Raw genomic sequence first — 9,852 nt, 5'->3', positions numbered from 1 at the left:
TGATAAATGGGCGCGGGCTAATTCACTAAATACAGCAGTGAAATGGATCCAAAGGCGTCCAGCAAATGCTGTTGGGTGCTCTCCCTTTTTCTGCCTGCACCGGTTGAGTCCGTCTACCGGATCTCCTCTGTTATATCCTATGGCATCTAAAATGGGCGTTTTCATTTCTTGGAGGCTACCTCCTCCTACATTTTGTGGGCTGGGAAGGGCTGAACTAACTGAGGGGCCTAAGCACATAACTATGAGCTTAACCTGTTCCGGCTCGTCTACACCATATATGAGGGTTTGTTGTTTCACTGACTCAAAAAAGTGATGTGCGTCCGATGTGGGGTGGAAAGTATCTATCTTCTCGCGGGCATCTCGGAACTGGGTGATCGATAATGGGGTGGTGTACACAAAATCGGGTTGGTCTTCCGTGGTAACCCTGCGCTGCGTGGTAATGGGGTTCATTGGGTTGGGTGCTGCCTGTGCAGTCGGTGGTACGGGTGTTTTTCTTTTCAGGGCCTTGGGGGCTCTATTTTGATTCTCGCTCTCGCTTACGTACCGTTGGGCTGTTTCACTGAGTTCCTGCCAATCGGGGCCGTCTTCCTGGTCTAGCTGTGGGCCAAAGGTGTCTCTAAACCCATTTTGAACTGATAGCAGGGATTGCAACTTTGCAATTTGCTGCCTGCATTTGGCATGATCCACCGAACTCTGCCTCTGTTCTGTGGTGGAACTGTGGAGTGCTTGGAGGGCTGCCTTTAGATCATCGCACTGTTTCTTTAACTGTTGTACCTGATTCTCTATCTCTTCTCGTACCATTAAAGTACGTTGTGTGTCCTGGTAGGCCTTATTGCGATTTGGAAGCTGCTAAGGTGGGCGAGACAGGATTGATGTGCCCTCTTGACATCATCCATTTCCTTGTCCTTCGCCGCTAACTGCTCCCGGAACTGTACATTTAATTTCTCGCTTTCACTTAAATCTCCCTCTCTACGTTTCTCCTTCTCCTCAAGCTGCTTGCGGAGCGTCCTCACGACCTCCTCTGTGCCTCGCAATTGTGCCAGACAGGACATGATTGCCATCGGCTTACGAACCTTAGTCAAACTCTTTTGGGCATCTCGGTCAGGCCGTCCCACCAAGTCTGTCCTATGCTGCCAGGACCTGTCTCTTCATTCGCGCAAAATTCGGACCATAGGGGCCATCATTTCCCCTTTAGGTACCTCCTAATCTCTTCTTCTCTTGTTATGATCTATTGGTCGCTGCGACCTCGGGCTCTTGTGGATGCATAAGGCGTTCCATTGCCTTCATAGCCATCCCTACAATTACTTCTGTCTCTACCGGAAATTTGGAACAAGGGGGAATAAAGCAGTGGTGCAAACACGGGTACGGCTCAAGCTATTTTCCGGTTTACGCAACTCCCGAAAGTTGCACGCAACGAAATCTATCGAGTTTACCTTCTATCCCTTTGTTAGTACGTATGCAAATTACACACTTCCGAATTCTGGAGGTTTGATCGATATTGGTTTCGCTTGTGGTTTCTTTTACTTTGCCAAATTGGATTCTAATTCAAATGCTTTTGTGGGTTCTCTCGGAGTGACACGGTCACTTCTGGGTCGAGTCCCATCAGATGTCGCCAATAACTGTTGTGCTTTTTTCTACTTTGTCTTTTCTGTGGCTCTGTTCCAATTATGGCAATCAGTGAATTTGCCCTTCTTTCTGGGTTATCTATGTCCTAATGCTCAGAGTCGCCAGGTATCGAATGATACCACCACAAGTTTCAACCGGCTATCGATCAAAGAGCCAAACACCAGTTAGTTAGTTCAAGGTCAAGGCTACTTTATTTACACACAATTAGTCATGCAACATAAACACTACTAGTTAACTACACCTATCAGCTAAGACAACCTGAACTTAACTTCGGGCACCCGGCTTAGGTCAGAAAACAGTGGCCGCTGTTCGATTCTGGATCTATCGGGTTCGAAGGAGTAACTGCTGCTCAGCTGGGCTCATCCGTCTGGGAGCGAGCGTTGAACTTGGACTCGCTTCTGGTGTTGCTGCACTTGGAGATGGTCGTGACCGGGGTACCAAGGCCAAGAGAGAGCAAACATATGGTGAACTCTTCTTCTTATACTCGGGATTTTTTTTGCGCTCTTTTGGGCGGTCCTTCGATTTGGGCCTTACTAAATGGGTGATCCCTGATCACTCTGTTCGATTCCTAACCAATAAGTGGGCGGGGATCTGGATGGCTGGGCGGTCACTGACCCCGTTGTTTTCGGTTCCCTTGAACAGGGAGTGGCTCCGAAATGTCTGGGACTGTCCCGGTCGCTTGAGTACCAGTCCTTTGTGTTGGTAAAGATGGACCATCAAATGCTAATCGACCCCATTTAAATGCTAATTGGACGGGGTTTCGATGCCATCTGGACTTATTGCTTACGGATATGCATTTCAGGTTCTGAGCCTGCCTGAGTCTTGGCTTGTCCATTGTACCCGCCAGGCTTTGCGAGTCTCTCTGTACCTCGTTGAAAGTGGCCATCCCAGATGGCTACAGAAGAAGTTGAAAGTGAATAGGCTGGGTGGGAGGGGTCTTTTTTTTTAAAAAACTCTATTGGCTTTTCTCATATTTATAAACAGTTGCTGTGTATATACATTACATTTTTCTTGCCCGCGTTAATTTACTTTATTTTACAGAGGTTTGTTTTGTCCTTCATTTAACTAACTCTATGTACATTTTGTTGCCCCCTGGATCGGTCTATGATCCCCCCCCCATTGGCTTAAGCACCCATCCTCTTCTTTTGTGGTTTCCCCATCTTCCTTCCGCCCTCCGCCCCCCACTCTCGGGTTGCACAGTCCTTTGGTTCCCCATTGAGATACCCTCAATTACGACTCAGGAGAGGAATTCGATAATACAAAGGCTTTAATAACCAGAAAACCAGACAGCTGCCGCGAAGTGTGCTCCCTGCACGCTGCCTACAGAACGTAACCTTATATACAGCTTCCTGGGGGCGGAGCCGGAGGCGGAGTCCCCCAGGGTTCCAAAGCTGGTCTTAAAGGGGCCTACGCATTAAAGGTACATATGTGTACAGATATCGTTCATCACATTCAACCCGTTTTTCAAAAAACGCATAGTCCGTCAGGGGTGAAGTAGAATTACAAGTTCAGTCTTTTGGGTGGTCTGATTGCCCGTGCCGACCTTCTCAGCTGCGGCGGTGGTGCGGCGGATACGGTCGTCCTCGGCGGTGGTATATCCAGGAGCACGGTTGTCTGAGCCTTTGCCTGCGTTGGAGCAGGGGGGGTATCCGGGGTGACTAGGGTGATTGGTGCCGGTGCCGGCTGGGGGGAGGGGGGCGCTATGGGGGGGGCACTGTCGGAGTCGACCGCCGGTGCGTGGAGGGGAGTGTCAGTGGAAGGGGGGGGCGTTGGTGGGTGAGCCAGCGGGTGCCAGGTCTAGCAGGGAAACGGTGGTGCTCGACGTAGGCATATTTAGGGTTTGCATGTAATAGTTGGACCCTCTCGACCAGTGGATCTGTCTTATGGCTCCTCACGTGCCTCCGGAGTAGAACTGGTCCCGGAGTCGTCAGCCAACGTGGAAGCGAGACCCCAGAGGTGGACTTCCTGGGGAAGGCAAACAAACGGTTGTGAGGGGTGTCGTTCATGGCCGTACAGAGGAGCGACCTGATGGAGTGTAGGGCATCGGGTAGGACCTCCTGCCAGTGGGCGATTGGGAGACTTCTTGACCGTAGGGCTAGAAGAACAGCCTTCTAAACTGTCGCGTTCTCCCTCTTCACCTGCCCGTTTCCCCGTGGGTTAGAGCTGGTTGTTCTGCTCGAGACGATGCCTTTGTTGAGCAGATACTGACGCAGCACATCACTCATGAACGATGTACCCCTGTCGCTGTGGATATAAGCGGGGAAACCAAACAGGGTGAAGATGCTGTGCAGTGCCTTGATTACGGTGGCCGAGGTCATATCGGGGCAGGGGACAGCGAATGGGAAGCGGGAGAATTCGTCGATGACAGTGAGGAAGTAGGTGTTGCAGTTGGTGGACGGGAGGGGCCCTTTGAACTCCACGCTTAGTTGCTCAAAGGGCCCAGAGGCCTTTACAAGGCGAGCCTTGTCTGGCCGATAGAAGTGTGGTTTGCACTCCGCACAGATCTGGCAAGCCTTGGTCATGGCCTTGACCTCCTCGGTGGAGTAAGGTAGATTGCGGGACTTGATGAAATGGGCAAGCCGGGTGACCCCCGGGTGGCAGAGGTCATTGTGGATGGCCCACAGACGGTCTTTCTGCGCGTTGGCGCATGTGCCGCGGGACAGGGTATCTGGGGACTTGTTGAGCTTCCCCGGACGATATGTAATATCGTACGTGTAGGTGGAGAGTTCGATCCTCCACCTCAGAATTTTATCATTCTTTATTTTGCCCCGTTGTGCGTTATCGAACATAAAGGCGACTGACTGTTGGTTGGTGACGAGGGCGAACCTCCTACCGGCTAGGTAGTGCCTCCAGTGCCGCACAGCCTCCATAGAACATAGAACGATACAGCACAGTACAGGCCCTTCGGCCCACGATGTTGCACCGAAACAAAAGCCATCTAACCTACACTATGCCATTATCATCCATATGCTTATCCAATTAACTTTTAAATGCCCTCAATGTTGGCGAGTTCACTACTGTTGCAGGTAGGGCATTCCACGGCCTCACCACTCCACTATGGCTTATGCCTCCTTCTCGACTGCAGAGTGTCGAATTTCCGAGGCGGTGAGGGTTCGGGAGAAGATCGCTACCGGTCTGCCCGCCTGGTTGAGAGTAGCAGCCAAAGCGACATCTGATGCGTCGCTTTCAACCTGGAAGGGAATGGATTTGTCCACCGAGTGCATGGCGGCCTTGATGATATTGGTCTTGATACGACTGAAGGCCGACTGAGCCTCAGCCGTCAGGGGAAAAACCGTGGTCTTAATGAGTGGACGGGCTTTGTCCGCATATCTGGGGACCCACTGGGCATAATAGCCCCACTGGGGGCTGTTTAGCACAGGGCTAAATCGCTGGCTTTGAAAGCAGACTGAGGCAGGCCAGCAGCACGGTTTGATTCCTGTAACAGCCTCCCCGAACAGACGCCGGAATGTGGCGACTAGGGGCTTTTCACAGTAAATTCATTTGAAGCCTACTTGTGACAATAAGCGATTTTCATTTCATTTAATTTCAATAGGAAAAGAGCCCCAGGCACCGTTTGAGTGCCTAGAGGCTACAGGGGAGGGGAAGTTCCTTAAGGGGGCGCATGCGGTCGGGGTCTGGCCCTAGGACCCCGTTTTCCACGACGTAGCCGAGGATGGCTAGCCGGGTTGTGTGGAACACGCATTTCTCTTTATTGATGTCAGATTGAGGGCCCGGGCGGTCTGGAGGAACTTCCTCAGGTTTTCATCATGGTCCTGCTGGTCATGGCCGCAGATGGTGACGTTGTCCAAGTACGGGTATGTAGCCCGTAAGACGTACTGGTCCACCATTTGATCCATTGCCCTTTGGAAAACTGAGACTCCGTTTGTGACACCAAAAGGGACCCTGAGGAAGTGGAAGAGCCGGCCGGCTGCTTCGAAGGCTGTATAGAGGCGGTCCTCTGGGCGGATAGGGAGTTGATGATAGGCTGATTTTAGGTCGACCGTGGAGAATACTCGATACTGGGCAATTTGGTTCACCATTTCTGCTATGCGGGGAAGTGGGTACGCATCGAGTTGCGTAAAGCGGTTTATGGTCTGGCTATAGTCCACCACCATACGTTGTTTTTCCCCGGAGCGGACTACCAGTACTTGTGCCCTCCAAGGGCTGTTGCTAGCCTCTATGACCCCTTCTTTTAGTAGCCGCTGAACCTCTGACTTGATGAAAGTCCTGTCTTGGGCACTGTAGCGCCGACTCCTGGTGGCGACGGGCTTACAGTCGGGAGTGAGGTTCGCGAAGAGGGGGGGTGGTGCAACTTTGAGTGTCGCCAGGCTACATACTGTGAGCGGGGACAGGGGTCCGCGGAACTTCAGGGTCAGGCTTCGGTGGCTGCACTGAAAGTCCAGACCAGGGGGGCGCAGAGGTGAGGGAGGACATAAAGTTTAAAACGGGCGTATTTGGCGCCATGAATAGCGAAGTTCGCGGCACAATACCCCGTGATTTGGACCGAATGGGATCGAGATGCAAGGGCGATAGTTTGGGAGGCGGGATAGGTGCGCAGGGAGCAGCGTCTTACCGTGTCTGGATGGATAAAACTCTCCGTGCTCCCGGTGTCACAAAGGCAGGGGGTGTCGCAGCCGTTGATTTGAACCTGCATCATTGAGTTTCGCAGGTGCTTCGGCCGAGATTGATCGAGCGTGATCGCTCCTAGTTGCGGGCAGTCAGAGCCCTCAGTTGAATCGGACTCGCAAAATGGCCGCCGCCGGTCGCACGTTTTGGGTTTTGAAGATGGCCGCCGCCATGATGGCCACCCCATGACTCGCACGAGGCCGATGACGTGTCGGAAGTATGCGTGTCTGGCCACCGCGCGGCTGCGTTGCGGGGCCTGTGGTCCCGGGAGTTCGATTTCTGGGCCCGATGAGACTTTTGTTTCTGGCCTTTGGGCCCAGCCAGGCAGACCTTCGCGAAGTGCCCCTTCTTTCTGCATTCACCGCAGATAGTGGAGCAGGCCGGGCACCGCTGGTGTGAGTGCTGGCCTTGCCCACAGAAATAGCATTGGGGGCCCCCGGTGTGAGCGGGTCGTCGCGCGGCGCAGGCCTGAAGCGTGGCCGAGTTTGGAGGAGATCGAGAGGGGTTCGCAAGGTCCGCGGAATACGTGCGGAGATTATGGTGGGCCGCTTCCAGGGAAGAGGCGAGCGTTACCGTGCCTTGGAGGTCCTTCGCTCTGTCTTCTAGGAGCCACTGCCGGATGTACGTGGATCAGATACCGGACACGAAAGCATCACGAATATGTAAGTTCATGTGGACTTCTGCCGTCACCTCTTTGTGGTCGCAGTCCCTGGAGCGCTGGCGGCAGGTCGAGAGCAAATGTCTGGCGTGTACCTCGTTTATCGGCTTTACGAAGCGCTTCTGTAGGATTTTGACCGCCGTTTCGTACGTCGTAGCTTTCTCGATCACGGAGGATAGTCGGTGGCCCACCCGGGCATGTAGTAAGCTCAGCTTGCGAGGTCCGCCAACGTCAGTCTCTGAGGAATTCAGATAGGCCTCAAAACACCGGAGCCAGTATTTAAAAATTTCAGTGGCTTCCGGCGGCCGAGCATCCAAATTGAGCTTCTCCGGCTTTAGACCGCTGTCCATCTTGATGTAGTCTGGTTATTAAATTGAGATACCCTCAATTACGACTCAGGAAAGGAGTTTGATAATATAAAGGCTTTAATAACCAGAAAACCAGACAGCTGCCGAGAAGTGTGCTCCCTGCACGCTGCCTACTGAACGTAACCTTACATACAGCTTCCTGGGGCGGAGTCCCCCAGGGTTACAAACCCGGTCTTAAAGGGGCCTACGCATTAAAGGTACATGTGTATACAGATATCATTCACCACACCCATCTGTCTTTTTTTTTCTCCCCCTTAGCTTACTCCTCGCTGCTGGCCTCCAACAGCTTTTGGAACAGGCCAACGAACTGCCCCCAAGTATCCAGGAAGCCTTCCTCTGACCCTCGGATGGCGTACTTAATCTTCTCCAGGCGGAGAAATTCCGAGAGGTCAGCGAGCCAGTCTGCAGCTTTGGGCGGTGCTGCCGATCGCCAGCCGAGCAGGATTCTCCGGCGTGCGATTAGGGAAGCGAAAGCAAGGGCGTTGGTCCCCTTCCCCATGTGTAACTCTGGCTGCTCTGATACCCCGAAGATTGCCATTATTGGGCATGGCTTCACCCTCACCCCACAACCCTGGACATTGCCTCGGAGAAGGCTGTCCAGAACCCAGCAAGCTTGGGGCAAGCCCTAAACATGTGGGTGTGGTTGGCCGGGTCCCTCTGGCACCATTCACAATTGTCCTCCACCTCCGGGAAGAACCTGCTCATTCGGGTTCTGGTCAGGTGCGCTCTGTGCACCACTTTGAGCTTCGCTCCAGAGTCCCCATCTTACCTCTGTCCCCAGTTCGTCCTCCCATCTTTGTCTGGTCCCGTCCAGTGGTGTTTGGGGTCTGTCCAGTAGCTGTCTGTATATTTTCCCACATAGCCCCACCTTCTCGCTGCTTGTGCCTATCAGGTCCTCTAGTCGTGTGTTTTCTGGGGCCCCGGGTACCCTACTGTCTCTTTGTGGAGGAAGTGTTTTATTTGGAGGTGTCTCAATTCCTGTCCTTTTGCTAATTTCCACTTCCTCGTCAGTTCGTCCAGTGACGCCAGTCTGCGCCCTACTTAGAGGTCCCCGACCGCCAATGTGCCCCCGTCCTGCCTCCATCTTTTAAAAAATATATATTTTTTAATTCTCCATTTTCACATTTTCTTCAGAATTTACACCCCACCAACAGTAAACGGTAACAAATACAATGCCAATCCCCTTATTAACAACAACGATCCCATCCTCCCACCACCCCCCAAACAATGGCCTGCCTGACAATATAAGTATCAAATAAAACAAACCCTCCCAAGGTGGGAAAAGAAAGGAAAAAAGAAAAAGGAATCAGGAATCGCCTATGGTCGCCATTGACATATACAGTCCACCCCCCAACCCACCCCCCTAATATTCAATGCCATCCAATCCCCGAAAGATTACCGTGAATGACACCCATGAATTGTAGACACCCCCACCCCAGACTCCTCCCCTCCAATTCCTCTTGTAAACTCTTCCCCCAACCTCGGCTCCTTCCCCCAACTTTTCACCCCGGCTGGACTCACCGAAACCTGTTCTACCAGGTTCCGATGGCCGCAGCCCCTCCCCCCACCTCACTCCTGTTCACTGGCCGGCTTAAACCGGCCAGCATGGAGGCCCCCGCCCGGGTCTCCTTACCCCCCCTTGACCGGTCCCAGGAAAACCAAGAAATCCCCTTCAGCACATAACCCCCGCATACACACCCAAGCCCCAAAGAACCATCATTGCAAATGAAAGCCCCATCTCTTCCCTTGTCCAAATATATACAGCGTCAACTCAATTAGTACATACACCAACATGCAGTGAAAAAATAAAGTTACATGAGGCTACATCGGTACACAACCATTTCTCAATTCTGCCACAGTCCTTCTGCCTTCGCAAACTCCTCCGCTGCCACTGCCGTCCCAAAATACAAGTCCTTGGATTTGTAGGTCACCCTCAACTTAGCTGGATATACAATGCCACACTGCACCTTGCTGATGTACAGTGCCTTCTTCACCCGGCTGAAGGCAGCCCGCCTCCTCGCCAGCTCCACCATAAAGTCCTGGTATATACGTATACCAGCTCCAGCCCACTGCACCACCCGCTTCTGCTTTGCCCAGGCCAAAACTTTCTCCTTCATGCTATACCTACGAAAACACAGAGTTACTACTCTTGGCGGCTCACTCGCCTTTGGTATAGGCCTCCATGACCGAAGAGCCCGATCCAGTTCATATTGGGAGGGATTGTCCCCCTCCCCCAATAGCTTTGCCAACATCGTGGCAAAATATTCCGTCGGCCTCGGGCCTTCCACCCCTTCCGGCAGACCCACAATCCTCAGATTCTGTCGCCTGCATCTGTTTTCCAGGTTTTCCATTTTGGCTCGCAGAACCTTGTTGGTCTCTATCACCGTCCGCAACTCCTTCCCCATCGAGGTGGTTGATCACTATGCTGCGATAATGCCTCTTCCACTTCCTTCAGTGTCTCACCTTGCTCCCACACCTCCGCCACTGCGCTTGATACCGCCGCCCTCACCGGCAATCGCCTCCTCCACCAGCATTTTCAATATCACCGCCATCTCCTTCTTCATCACAAAACAA

The sequence above is a fragment of the Scyliorhinus torazame genome, chromosome 3, assembly GCF_047496885.1.
Source record: "Scyliorhinus torazame isolate Kashiwa2021f chromosome 3, sScyTor2.1, whole genome shotgun sequence".
Classification (NCBI taxonomy): domain Eukaryota; kingdom Metazoa; phylum Chordata; class Chondrichthyes; order Carcharhiniformes; family Scyliorhinidae; genus Scyliorhinus; species Scyliorhinus torazame.
This window is presented reverse-complemented; position numbering follows the sequence as displayed.